Source organism: Pteropus alecto, unplaced genomic scaffold, assembly GCF_000325575.1.
Source record: "Pteropus alecto unplaced genomic scaffold, ASM32557v1 scaffold109, whole genome shotgun sequence".
NCBI lineage: Eukaryota > Metazoa > Chordata > Mammalia > Chiroptera > Pteropodidae > Pteropus > Pteropus alecto.
In genome coordinates this window covers 10,868,971-10,877,664 of record NW_006494608.1, presented here as the reverse complement: position 1 = coordinate 10,877,664, position 8,694 = coordinate 10,868,971, and the positions used below count along the sequence as shown (strand labels likewise).

General features: G+C 37.5%; 1 pseudogene; it reads left to right on the top strand.

Moving 5' to 3' along the window:
• The first annotated feature begins 7,240 nt into the window (after positions 1-7,240).
• On the top strand, positions 7,241-8,286 carry LOC102878040 (annotated as a pseudogene).
• Positions 8,287-8,694: the final 408 nt, after the last annotated feature.

Below are 8,694 nucleotides of genomic sequence, written 5' to 3'. Positions count from 1 at the left end.
GCTAATGTAGCAGGGTGAAATTTAACTCACACTACAACTCAGACACAAAGAGAAAATATAAGTTCTTTATTTAGTCTGTAACCAGTCTGGCTTTCCTTCTAAAGTCTCAATTAATGGATAGTGGGAAAAATGAATGACCTGTTTAGTCCTCAGTATCTGGGAGGCCACTATGATAAAAAGAATAACTGGGACCGATTTACCTATAGCTGACACACTCTATTCTTGCTACAACTAGATCCACTCAAATAACCAACGGGCAGGACAGTGTGTGCTCAATATGCATGATTCTGAATTCTCACCTTGATCCTTGACTCTGTGCCTTGCTTTGGCCTCTGTTATCTATGTGATTCAGGACTTGCTTTGAACTCCTGTATGTGTGTGCTCTATAACTCACTGACTTTCCTGACTTCTGACTACTGGCTCTGTCTTGAACACTGGCTGCCCGGCAATGTTTATGTCTCTGGGTCTGCTGTATTCCTGTAGCTGGTCACAAAGATTCATTGTTTCAGTCTCCTAGTCATGTCTTCTCATCCCATCTCTATGACCAGTAGCTAGTTAGGGTGATAAAATGATCGTTTTGTGCTTTCCTGAAGCATTAGAGCTAAATAGAATACATACTGTTATTCCCTTCTTCTGAAACTATATTTAAAAGCACTCCAAAATATTTTAAATAAAATTTGCCATGTTTTCACAATTTTGTATTGTTGATGCTATGAGTAATTATTTTACTTTTAAAGCTGTATTTTTATTTGTTTTTTGGGAAGAGGATTGCCTGACTATTGGTGCTTTCAAGGGAGGATGTACAAAATAGTATTACATTAATTGGCCCAGGAGGGAGACAAATTATGATATATATTTGTTTTTCAAATTGTTTTATCTTGGCAAAATCAAGTTATTAATATGACAGTTCAGAAAAGAATTTGAAATGCTTACTGGTTGTTTTGAGTAATTTACATTCTGAAGGATTGTGACTTCTACAATTAAAAATATTTCAAAATTGGTATTCACTGAGGATTGAATATGACCTTAGCATTGATATTGTGCCCTACATTCTGAGTGCCAATGCGTGGGAGGTCATTTTTATTACTTAAAATATATTATTTTGGAAAAAAGCAATATTACGAATAGCATGATATGAATATTGAGTTTACAAAGAGACAAACAATTAAAAATATTTGACTACTAACTGAAAAGGATATGAGAATGTATTTTATAGGATTTTATATTCAATAAAAGTTATCTGTGTCCATTATATACATAATATAAGTTAAACATTCAGAGGGGTATATATGTATATAAAAATAAATATGTACATATACACATATATTTACGTCTTTAGATGCATTGTCACCTTAATCAAAGTCATATCTATTAATTAACTAGGAAGTAAAAGCTTGATAATGACAATTAAAAACAAGTATACTCTTTTGGGTATTTATTTACTTATTCTGGTATTCAAAAGTATTAAAAGGTAAAAAATGCCTGAGCCATTTGTGACAACTCTAAAGCAGCTATAGAAGAAATGCTAATAAAACATGAGATGAAATTATATGGGAGCTAGACCTGAATAAATGCAATGATGATAGGCAAAGAACAGTCAAGAAAGAGAAGGAAGACTGGAAATGAGTGAAACATTAAAGGACTGTTCTAATTAAAGTCTTGAGTGGATCACTGACAATCAACATAGGAAAGTATAATATAGGAAAAACATGTTTACACATTTTAAGCATAGCACTGCAATGGATTTACGTGTTATTCTCACAGTACTCATATCTCTCATTCCATTTGTATTGGTTGGGTTACAGATTAGACCGTTGTATTAAATGTGCCCACCATACAATGACTTAAGTAAGTAAAATCTAGTATCTGTAGGGTGGCTTGGTGGTGTCTGGAACCGAGGCTCCTTCTTTATTTTGGCTTTGCCATTCTTGAAGATGTTGCCTTTTTCATTCACACTGATAAAGATGGCTCAACACCATATCAACTGGGTCACTATTCCAGCCAATGGGAAAAGGAAAAAGGGAAGCATAGGGCCTTATGAAGCCTCACAGAGTTATTAGAAAGGTAAATGAAGGAGAAAGAAACATGAACACAGGTCCAACATCGTTTAAGAATTGTTAGATTTGGGAATTTAAACTGCCCCTTAAGCAACGCTATGTCTTTCTAGGAAAAAATGGTCAGTCTCTGAGATGCCCTTATGTATTCTGTTTCTCTCCTTAAGATGCCCTGCTGTAAACGGAACAGGGATGTGGTTTATGTGTCCCCACTGACGTGGGATGAGTGGGGGGAAATTGAGCAGGTGGCAGTCATAGATGATCTTTTTTCAGGGCACTACATGAAAATCAAGGACAAAGAACTCCTCTGCCCTTGAGAACACAGTGGTTCTCACTGGATGAGCAGCATCAGCATCACCTGGGAACTTGTGAAGAATGCCAGTTTTTGAGTCCTATCCGAGACCTACTGAATCAGAAGAAACTCTGAGGGTGGAGCCCAGCAACTGTGTTTTAAGAAGCACTCCAGGTGAATTGAGGCAAATTAAAGTTTGAGAACCACAGATTTAATGCAATTCACTGAAAGGGGAAATCAGAATACATGTTTAACTGACTGACTCTTCTTTTCCCTTGGTCTCTCCCTCTTGTTTCTACAATCCTCTGGGACTAAAAGGAGTAGGCTTTTCTTTTCCTTTCCTAATGTAATATCCCACTTCCATAAAGCATCCACTTTCATATCAACATCACATAACAAACAAGCAAACAAGCAAAACCTGTGAATGGACCCTTTGGGCCTGGTTGGGGAGAAGGGAGGGAATTTGGAAAATAGCCTGGATTGCTGCATCATCCTATTGGGAATGCTGGGAGCTGAGTATTACTTTTGCCTTTGTATTCTTTCTTTAAGATATACTAATTTCCAGCCCCCACCCCTGGACTGACCAAGCGGATGGGCCCTGTTCTCAGAGCAGTAAGAGAAGAGCACATTATTTTTCAAAGTATTATGGTATTACTCAGTTACACATATTTGATTTTGCCAGGAGTCTATACTTAAATTTGATAAGAATGATGAAGAGGACTGGCTGCCTGCTTCTACATGCTCCACACAAAGAAATAGTACTGGGAAACAAAAACAGAAATAGTCAGGCATGGAGAATGTCTAATTTCAGCTCTTTTTCTGTCTTGACATCCTTAGTGAAGTACATACTTTTCCTGATTATAAAATAGAGATAATGTTCTGCATGCAACATTACATAAAAAGGCATTTATTTTTACTCCTTCCTCTGTCTTAGAAATAGTAATTTGTCTTCATTCTGAATGTAAGTTAGAGTTTATACTGCCTGAATAGAAAAGATTTCAATTTTCATTCATTTAGCGATAGTATGTTTCCTTGAGAGAAGAGTTGCCTAGTAAACAAAAACTATGTGGGATGTTAAATTTTTATAATTATTTAAAAGAAATAACTCTAATTATGCTACATTAATATGATTATCAATGGGAAGTTGTCATGTTTGTTAGTGGGGAGTTTATGTAGAGACATGATTCTTGCCTCCACCTAATCCATTCTTCACATCTGATCTCTTGAATAATCATTTAAAAATGTAAATTACATCACTCCCCTCTTTTGAGGCTTTTCATTGTATTTAAAGTAACCTTCAATTTCCTTAAGGTGTTCTCCAACGCTCTGCAGATTCTGCCCTTGCTTTCTTCCCCAGTGTCATCTCAAGGCTGTCCCCACTTGCTCACATTGGCTTTCTTTCCATTTCTTGAAGGAACCAAATTCTTTCCTATCTCAGAGCTTTGGGACATGCCCTTTGCCAGGAATGTTCTTTCTCTAACCCTTCACAGGCTAATTTTCACTTAGTCTTAATTTCTTAGTGAAATGTCTGTTCCTCAGAAACACCTACTGTGATTTTAGGATTCTCTCTTACTGACCCTTTCCCTTCATACTGTCATAATTTTATTATGTATTAATTTGGTGCTTATTATTTATTGTCTAAATTAGATTATAAACCTGTAACATCAGAGATCATATCCATTTTGTTTACCTCCGTATAATCAGTGCCTAGAATAGTGCTTGGCCCATAGTAGATATTCAATAAATAGTTGATGATCAGATTACCACATATCAGACAACAAAATAATGGTTTGAAATATAAGTGATTAATTATCCTGAAATTTTAACCTTACAGTATATTGAATTTGATTGTTCACAAATGGATCAGATTTCAAAATTCGCAAACTGGTTATTCGACATTCACATTACATTTGCCTATAGCAAAACACTCATTGATGGTCCAGGTCTGGTCCTGTCTTCTGCAAGCTAACCTCCATCCATGAACTAGTGTACTTAGAAATCAGTTTCCACAACAGGATTCTTTGTTTTCAGCCGCCACATAATTTTTTAAGATGGTTTTAGTGAATTTAAGGCACAAATGATGTATTAAAAAGATGATTTTTAGTTATCTTCTTTCTCAATGTCTCACGATCTGAATATTTGCGTGAGGAGAAACATTACTGTAAAGTTGTGTTCAGCGTAAGGGGTTGTCTTAAGTAGCTGGGAAAAGGACAGCTTCTAATAATAGTTTGGAACAAGATCTGTCAGCACACCGCGGTAGCTTCCAGAGTAGAAATGTGTTTATGTGTATGTGGACTGAGGGTGGGGAGTGGAGGAAGAAGGGTGCATGGAAGAGGGGAATGACCCTGGAATCAAGCCCTCTTACAGTGGAGTGTTCCCTGCTGTTTAGTCACAGTGGCAGCTGCACAGCCCTAACTACTGTTGGAATGCTGGCTCTGAAAGACCTCGTCAGTGGCAACAAAGTGGCTCCCCACAAATGCAGATGTATTTCTTAAAGAGCCCAATGTCAGTAAGGCATCATAAGAACAATTATTCATTGCAGATCTCTTTCCTTGAAGTCAGTTCACATAAAATTCAACATTGCTTTCAAGTTCCTCCCAGACCTAGAGATGCATATTGGGCTCAGAAAGGCCTAAGTGGCTAAAAATTTCCTGTCCAGAACAGGAATTTCCGCTATATCACCCTAACAGGTGTTCCTCTGGCCTTTGTTTGAATACTCACCTCCTTAAAAACCAGTCCACTTTATATTTGGACAGGTCTCTTTGTTACATATTTCACTTTCTTACACTGTAATGAAATCTGCCTCCCTGGACTTTCACCCCATTTGTCTTTGTTCCGCCCGTGGGAGCTATGCAGAATATGTCTAATCCTTCAACATCATAGTTCTTCAGACATGTGAAGACAGCTGTCAGATTCTCTCTCCTAAATTTTCTCTTTCCCAGGTAGATAGCCTCAGACCTTTCCATTGTACCTTTTATAAATAGTGTATTAATGTGGAAATGCATGAGCAATAGCCCTAGGCAGACCTGGATTCTGTTAATTTGTTTATTCAATTATTTATTCCTTTTGCATTTCCTTCCACAAACAAGTAGAGTAAATATGATAAATCTTGCAAAGGAGAGGTACATGGTTCAATGACTGCATATCGACCAAGATAGGGGAAGTCAGATAAGTCTCTCTTAGGAGTTCAAGGTTAAACTGAGCTGATGGATGGGTAGTAGTTAACAAGGTGAAGAGGAGAGGAAGTCAGAAGGAGCAATATACTAAGGCCTTGTGTTGGGAGGGACATCACTTATCCTCTTGATCTTTAATTTTTTTATATATGCAAAGGTTATAATAATTTCTCCCTCATTAAAATATCTGTTCTGAGGATCTATGAAGTGCATATGAATGTGCTTTAAAGTGTCGAAGTCCTATTTTATTATTCAAAATAGAATGCTCTATTTTGGCCTATTCCCTTACTGCTCCACCAACAAGCATTTCCACTTCTGTCATTTTGCTTCTGCTGCTCTTCCCTTCCTAGACAGATCTCGCCGTTTCTCTCTATTTATCCAATCTTTGCAACCTTTACTGCCCATTTCCAGTTCTAATTTCTCTGGGAAGCTTCCCTGGGCACTCAGTGGCAGGATATTGATTTACATCTTGAAAAAGGAATGGAAATGTGCTAAATTGATTAAGTCCATTGACTTAAGATTCTTTATGTTTACAGACTGCAGACAGTTGTGGTTCAATATTGCAAGTGATTTTCTTCTTTGTAGAATTAAGAGAATCTGCAAAATAGAAACTAAATCAATGTTGCGCTTGTAATTTAAAGTATAATCCCTTACCAGCACCACTCTGCATTTATTTCATACTTCAGATGCTTCTCATGCTCTGCTAGGTCAAGGACTATAAAAGATATATTAATGCATGTCTAGTTCTGTAATCAATAAAACTAAATTAAACTATCCTTTAACCAGTGAAGTAAAAGATTAGTGTTTAGATCTGGGATTAACAACTGAAAATAGGCCATTCTGTGATTTCCTAAAGGACACAGCACAGTTTAGTTTTGAGTGTCAAAGAAAATCTATTTTCAGACAAACGCTTCATTATGGACAGGCGCGTATCCCACTAATGACGATATCTTTATTTTTAGTTCCTGAAGCATCTACTCTCTATTGTGATATAAAACTTCTTTCCCCCACCAATCTCAATTCTATTAACCGAATTTTTCTAACCTTTTCTTTGTTTTTGAAATATAGTCTCCAGTCACTTTAACCTTGATTACTGTTGTGACAGATATTAAAACGAAGGTCAATGTGTTTATATTTCTGTTGCGACCATTTTGACTACAAGTATTCAAATAGTGCATAAATTCTCGCTGAAGCCCTTAAGTCTGAAACTGAAGATGTGTGTACAAAAACACCATGATTCTGTAGAATTCAGAATTGGCCATTTTGCTTTCTTATAAAATTGGTCAAAATGAAATATATGTTTCATTCTATTCATTTGCTTTTTCCTGTTCTGTTTAACTCACTATTATTTCCTTTGTTCTTATTTGTAGTTTTCCCACTCCTACACCAATTTTCTTTCTGCTGATCCCTTGAATAATAGATATTGACATCACTGTCTGTAGTCTTAACACTTTTATTAAATCCAATATCTTTCATAAAAAGTCAGTCACACCTTAGGGAACCAGAAGCTTACCAAACGTTAGCTAACCTCACTTTATGGCCAAATCCTTTTTTCTTATTGCTCTAACGCTTATTTTATCAACTGCTCTTACTATCTTTTTTTTTTAAAAGCATTTTATTATTAGTTTCATGTATATAGTACATTGGTTAGACATTTATATAGTTCATGAAACGATCCCCCAGATTACTCTGTCACTGCTCTTATCTTCTAATCAAGGATTATGATTGTTACAATTGAGTTCTGGAGCTGGGGCGAGGCTGGTGTGACCCCAAACCTCCTCACCGTAGCAGGTCTGAATTTCCTGGAGGCAGTGAACTCAAGATCCAGACGCTGCAACAATAAACAAGACGGCATGGTACTGGCAGAAAAACATACATGGACCACTGGAGCAGAACTGAGAGTCCAGAAGGAAACCCCCATTTATGAGGGCAAATAATTTTCAACAAAAAAGCCAAAAACATACAGTGGAGAAAGAAAAGCCTCTTCAATAAATGATTCTGGGAAATCTGGAAAGCCACCTACAAAAGAATGAAACTAGACTGTTGTCTAACACCATACACCAAAATTAACTAAAAATCGATTAAGGACCTGAATATAAGACTGCAGCAGCGGGCGGATGAGACGGAGAACCCTGCCCAGGGCCTGCAGCAGGAGCTGGATGGCTAGTGCCAGTGGCGGGAGAAAGTCAAAGGAGATGTAACAGCACTCAATCAACACATCCAGCTCCTTGAGGAGGAGTTGGATAGGGCTCAGAATGACTGGAGGAAGCAGAAAAGGCTGCTGATGAAAGCGAGGGAAGAATGAAGGTGATAGAAAACTGGCCAAGAAAGATGTGAAGATGGAAATCTAGGAGTTGAACTCAAGGAGGCCAAGCACATTGCACAGGAGGCCGACCACAAATATGAGGAGGTAGCTTGTAAGTTGGTCATCCTGGAGGATGAGCTGGAGAAGGCAGAGGGGCATGCGGAGGTGTCTAAACTAAAATGTGGTGACTCAGAAAACTCAAGAATGTCCCTAGCAATCTGAAGTCGCTGAAAGGTGCTTTTGAAAAGTATTCTGAAAAGGAGGATAAATATGAAGAAGAAATTAAACTTCTGTCCAACAGACTGAAAGAGACGACCCTTGCTGAATTTGCAGAGATAATGGTTGCAAAACTGGAAAAGACAACTGATGACCTGGAAGAAAAACTTGCCCAGGCCAAAGAAGAGAACTTGGGCTTACATCAGACACTAGATCAGATACTAAATGAACTGAACTGTATATAACCAAAACAGAAGAATCTTATTCCAACAGAAACTCCAGACCTCTGTGTCTTTCTCTTCTCTTGTAAAAAGTTTCTTTTGTTACTGCATCTGCACTTTGCTGGAAGTGCCAAGCAAATTATGAATATGTGACCAAATATTTTGTATCAGAGAAGCTTTGAGCACCAGTTAAATCTAATTCCTTTTTTTCCCAGATGCTGCCAGCTTTTTTAGCTCTATTTTTATATTTAAATTGCATTTATTCCTAAGGTAGGTAGAGTGTTTCCTATTGAATGTAGTCTCTTAAGACTGAGAGCATTTTGTTCCTGGGTGATTCGACAACCCCACACAGACTCTAATATCTAGTCACGGGTCAATTTACAAGGTTGGAGAATAGAACCTCTGGGCCACTGTTAGACACACTACAGGAAGC